The sequence below is a fragment of the Monodelphis domestica genome, chromosome 8, assembly GCF_027887165.1.
Source record: "Monodelphis domestica isolate mMonDom1 chromosome 8, mMonDom1.pri, whole genome shotgun sequence".
Lineage (NCBI taxonomy): Eukaryota > Metazoa > Chordata > Mammalia > Didelphimorphia > Didelphidae > Monodelphis > Monodelphis domestica.
Window position 1 is genome coordinate 47,786,647 of NC_077234.1, and position 6,000 is coordinate 47,792,646.

Genomic DNA, 6,000 nt, shown 5'->3' on the forward strand with positions numbered 1-6,000 from the left:
TAAATAAAATAAGAGTGGGGGAGAGAAAGCCAATTCTCCAGATTGGAGCAAGAGAAAGCCCTAGATTTAAATCTGGTCTCTTCTATTTCCTAACTGTGTGATCCCTGGCAAGTCACTTAAATTGCAGTGCCTATCACTTACCATTCATCTGTTTTGGAACTGATAATGGTATCTATTCTAAGATAGAAGGTAAGGGTTAAAAAAAAAACAACTAAAATAAGAGTAGATACTGGAGAGGAAAGGTATATTGGGAAATGATGCTGATACAAACATGAATTAAGTAAATAAATAAATTTAATGAAATTTCTTAAGAGTCTGAACCAAATGCTCGACCATAGATTACAGGAAGAAAGGACCGCCGAGAACAGGTAGTCCAATTCCCATCAGCTTCCTTTAACAGATGAAGAAGTGGAGACTTTTATAGATGATGAGACTCAAGAGAGGTCACTTGGTCAACTTCAAAACACGGACTCAGCCCTCTGACCCCAACCCGGGACTCTTCCACACCGTAAAGATTGGAGCTACCAGAAATAGACGGCGAGGAAGCATTTCTAGCGCCCGTCAGATTTATGAGTCCTGTCGGGGATTGCACACAATTTCGAGGTCGGAGCGGACCGGATCCATGGCGCCGTGGTTCACAGAGAGTTCATGTTTGTCTCAGTTCACCTGTATTCACAGCCCTTCTTGAGCACGACTTCAAGTATGCATTCAAGCAAACCCTGGACCCAACGGTAAACACTGAGCCATTGAACAAAGCTTTGGGCTTTGGAGTTAAAAAGGGGGAGGGGGGGATGATCCAGGAATAAACAAGTAGCGCCTGATTTCCAACCCAAGCCATGAACTGGCCTTGGTTCCCTCGGAATCTGGGGCCACGGGCTGTGTCTATTTTGCAGTCTCCCGTGAAGCTTTTCGGAACGCCTGGTCTCCATCCTAGGGGGGGAACCCCAAACCAGGCAGGTTTTCTTTGGGATCAGGTTCCTTCACCGCTCAGCCGGTAGCCTCTGCAGGAAAGAACGTGGCCCGAGTGCATTTTCTTTGAGCTCCCAGGATTGGTCTGGGTCTGGGGCTAGAGGATTTTCTGGCTAGTTCTGACTCATTAGGGAAAAATGCATCTGGGAAAGCTGCTCGGCCAAATTGGTGTTTGTTGCTAAGGGCAGGGCTATAAAATACAATCTTTCACAAGCTTCCCCCCCACCCCCACCCCCTTCTTCCTTTGGAGCTCAGATGACAGCACAGCCTGCCGGCCAGAGGTCTATGCTGGTTTGACATTCCATACTTTTCAGGAGAATTAAAATAGAGTCCTCCCCAGCCCTCCCCCCTTTCAGAAAAAGTCCTCCATCCCAACTTTAGAGGGCCCCGGTGGAAGTGACATTAAAACCTAATCTGTCTAACCTTTTTAGAACTCGAGGTAAACCATAAAATGCAGGGCGTGGGCTTGTTTGCGTGGTTTTTCCTTTGGTTTCTAGGGGCTAAAGCTCAACCCAGAGGTAGCCACTCTACCAGATCTGAGTGAGATCTGGCCTTTATACCTAGTTTTCCAGCTGAGTTAAATAAGACACAAAAGAAATACTTTTCAAAGTATTTTACGGGATTCTGTCAAGTCTCATCACTTCCTCCTCCTAACCCTTATCCTCTAATCCTTTGAAAAAGATTCCGAATAGGTAAATCAAGTTGCTCAGTATCTCTCAGAGAGGTGACTTCGCTCACATTAATAATAATGATTTATTAAAAACATCACACTTTTGTTTTTGCTTTCCCTTTCCCCCTCTTCTTTCCTCCATATCACAGCAGAAGATCGTTTAAAAGAAAGGCAATAAAATTTTTTTTAAGTCTATTATTAAAAGAGTCTACTTTTAAAAAACAATTTTATTGTCTTTCTTTTAAATGATCTTCTGCTGTAGTATGGAGGACCCCCCCCACACACACACACTCAAGTGTAAGGGGGGTGGATAGGCTTCTGGTGATTAAGTCTAAAAATGGGCAGGGGAGAAAAGAAAAGATATAAATGGTTTTCTCTGTCACTTTCAGCTTTCTTCCAGTCCCAACTAAAATCCTACCTTCTTCAGGAAGTCTTACTCCATCCCTTTTAATTCTAGTCTTAATGATTACATATGCTTATTTTTGTTGATTATAATATATTCTATAGTCACCCAATGTATGCATTAGTCTAACTATATACACACATCAATATAATCAACAAAATAGATTGTAATTCTATTTCTTATTTCTTGTGTATATAACCCATTTGTACATACTTGTTTGTTGTCTCTTCCTCTAGAAATGGTAAACTCCTTGAGGGCAGGGGCTATTTTTTTGCCTTTCTTTGACTCCTTTTAAGCTGTTTCCTGGTAAATAGTAGGCACTTAATAGTTGCTTATTGATTGCCTGATTTTATAGAGGTGGAGGAATCACATGAAGGGTCTTGGATGCAAAGTGGTCTTCAGGCTATTGCCCTCATTATTCACATGAGGGTAACACAGCTAGTAAGGGTCCCTGGCAGAATTCAAACCCAGTTCTTGATTATATGTCCATTGCTTTGTCCACTCTATGGTGAAGCTACATAGGCTAATGGATTTCTTTAATGTGTTGGCTAGTTTTGCTCAGTTGATTGTCCCCAACCCCATTTCTTCTTTTTTTTCTTTGTCATAAGGAATGTAAACCATTCCTTATGAGAAATGGAATGGGGAGGGATATATTAGAAATAGAAGACACTGAAAAAAAACATAAGAGATCAATCATTAAAAAAAAAAAGTAAATGATTTATCCTCTACCTCTTCCATATTTTCCAGGTTTCAACAACTTCTGAGTTCTACCCATCAATTCTTTTCTATGTCTTTGTATCCAAAGTAATGTCAAATGTTATATTGGGACTTCCAGAATATAGGATAGGGGTGGGGTCTCTGAAGATCTAGCACCCACATTATATCCCAACAAAATTTAAAAATCTGCCACATTCCATACTACTATGTATTCCATAGTAGTAGTATTCCATACTACTACTAAAAAGAGTATCTCTTTTTAACCTCATATAGAGTAGGTGCTGACTTAAGGGGTAGAAAACAGATCTCTCAATTTGGAAATGTTCAAACCAATTGGCTCCAAATAGACCTCAGAGCTCTGGACACCCAAAATAAGGTCCTTAGGAAGACCTTAGTCTTAGATTTTTAGAAAAAAGTCTCATTCAAAGTGTATAATATATGTATAACCCAGTGGAATTGCTTGTCAGCTACAGGAGAGGGGAGGGAAGAGGGGAAGGAGATAACAAGAATCATGTAATCTTGGGGAAAAAAAAACCTAAAAGAAAAAATAATACAAAGTGTCATCAATGCCAGCCCTTTTAACTAGCTTGGGATTTCCCTTCAAATATGCTGTTTTAAAGGTTTGGAAGGCTAATACTTTGGTAGTAGGGGAGAAAGTAAAATTAACTTGAGATTTTTAAAAACTGGAATGGTTCTGAATTTTCTTAGCTTTTTTTTTTCAGTGAAATAAATGGATCCTTTTAAAGACAAAATAGTGAAAAAAGCATTAAGTCTCAAACTCTATCAATCAGCAACTTTTAAGTTAATCAATCAAAAATTTAAGTACCCCTACTTGACACTAAGTAAGAGAGTTCAAAAGTCACTTACTAGAGTAAGCTCCCACCCCAAAAGGTCACTGCCCACCCCTACCCCGAGTGCTAGGCAAATTGAAAGACTGCGATTGGTTCCAGTAAAGTGGGGGAACAACAAGAAGTGACTTTAAGAAAACTGTTTTAAAAAGACCAGCTCGAGGTTTCAGTGATTCTCTCTGTGGTGGTGAATGGAGTGATTCCTTCATTGCTTCTTCCGTGAGGAGACCCTGTCTGCTCATTGGAGCTTTGGTGGGACACTCCCTTCAGCATGAGTTCTGGTGATATTCTTGTTGGTCTTAGCCTTGTGTGCACTGACGGTTCTCGATGGATTCTTCAGCATCTCCTGGCTCTTTGGAATTTGACTTCCTTATTAGGACTTTGGACTCTAATTTGTAAGATTCAAGTTTGGATTCACATTTGCAGTATGGAGATATTAGGATTAAATTTAGAGTATTTGTAGGGTAAGGGGCAAAATTTAGGGGTTATTGACTAAATATATTATATTAGTGGTTGCCAAAGATTAATTCAATCCCAATAAAATACTCAAGTCAGTTTTGGGATTTTTATGGTGGTTTAATTGCAATAGAGGGAAGAAATTAAGAAGAAGAGAGAGAGAGGAAAGAGAATTTAAACTGTTCCAGCCCGGGCTGAGCCAAGCAGGAGTTCAGAGGCGTTGGCCAAGGGATCTTCTCAATCTAGCTTGGCTACCAGTCACAAGGCCTCCTCGGAGATGAGGGGTCTCCTAGGAGGATATCATTTTAGGAGGTAAAGGAAAAAGGAATCAGTCACCTCACCAAGGACACCCAGGGAAGATGCCTCACCTAACCCATGCTATAGAGCTTCTCCCAGTCACCTTACTGGCAAGCCACAACCTCCAAACCACCAAGACGCCCAGCATACTGCCACAAGCCACATGAGCCAGAGAGGGAGCCATGTCTCCACAAGAGAGGCCAGAGAGGGAAGTGATGCAAAATATACAGACCATTCTTTACATCACTTCCTGCGTCGCACATGTACCAATGGTAGCATAAACTTGATTTAGGACTGCCCAGGGGGTCTTTCAGCTGATTCTGATTTGTCACTTGCTAGCACATGTCTGTCATAGGCCATCCTCCTCAACACTTAATCCTTAAGTAGGGGTGTATACATTCCTGGTTGCTAGGATTTTAAAGACTAATCAGAGTGGAGAAAATCTAAAATTCACAGTAGCTAGGCAGTACTTTCTGTCTCTTTGTCTACATTTTTCCACTCTCTCTCTTTCCACCTCTTTGTAAATAAAGCTGCTAAAAGCATTTTTTTAAAACCCTTACCTTCCATTGTGGAATCAATACTGTGTATTGGTTCTAAGGCAGAAGAGTGGGGCTAGGCAATGGGGGTTAAGTGACTTGCCCAGGGTCACACATCTGGGAAGTATCTGAGGTCAGATTTGAACCTAGTACCTCCCATCTCTAGGCCTGGCTCTCAATCCACTGAGCTACCCAGCTATCCCTTGCTAAAAGTCATTTTGACTTAAGTTGTAATATTTTTAAATTGGCAACCACAATATTGCTTTAGAATTCTCATATTTAGCATAAAACCTAAATTTAAATTCTTACATGTCTCAATTCTGTCTCTGCTTATATTTGTGACCTTGGGCAAACTATTATGTTTTTCTAAGCTTCAGTTTTCTTGTCTGTAAAATGGTACTAATCATACCGACTCTGCCACCTTATGTAGTTTTGTGAAGAACACACACTTTGGAAACTTCAAAGTGTCATGTAGAAATAAGTTTTTATTAAATAATTTATTATTATTAATATTATTTAAATCCTTAGATTCTGTCTTAGAATCAATATCGTGTATTGATTCCAAAGCAGAAGAGCAGTAAGGCTAGGTAGAGTGAAGTGACTTGCCCAGGGACACACAGCTAGGAATTAGCTGAGATCAGATTTAAACTGAGGACCTCCATCTCTATGCCTGGCTCTCAATCCACTGAGACACCCAGCTGCCCTCTAAATCATTTATTATTAAACACTTACCCACTGTAGCTACATTTTCCTTGGAGGCACTCTAAATGTGAGCCATCCCATAGATGGACACCCAAACCACTGACTTTTTAAAAGACCGAGTAAATTATCAAAACACAATAATTTTAATTTATAACATCTCACAGCTCTTTAAAAGAAAAATCCCAATGAAGAGCAGTACGTGTCGGATTCAACATTTTCAACCCTAACCCTAGTGAGTCATGAGATTACCACTTTGGTGATGGCACATGCCTGAATTTGGATGAGCGTGGCCTGAGCCACGGTGAAATTCCTGGTCTGTAAAGAGGTGCCTCACCATTAGTAAACTGATTGTAATGAACATCCAACCCAGGTGGCCTGAGCTCCTAAGGAGGCAGGGGAAAG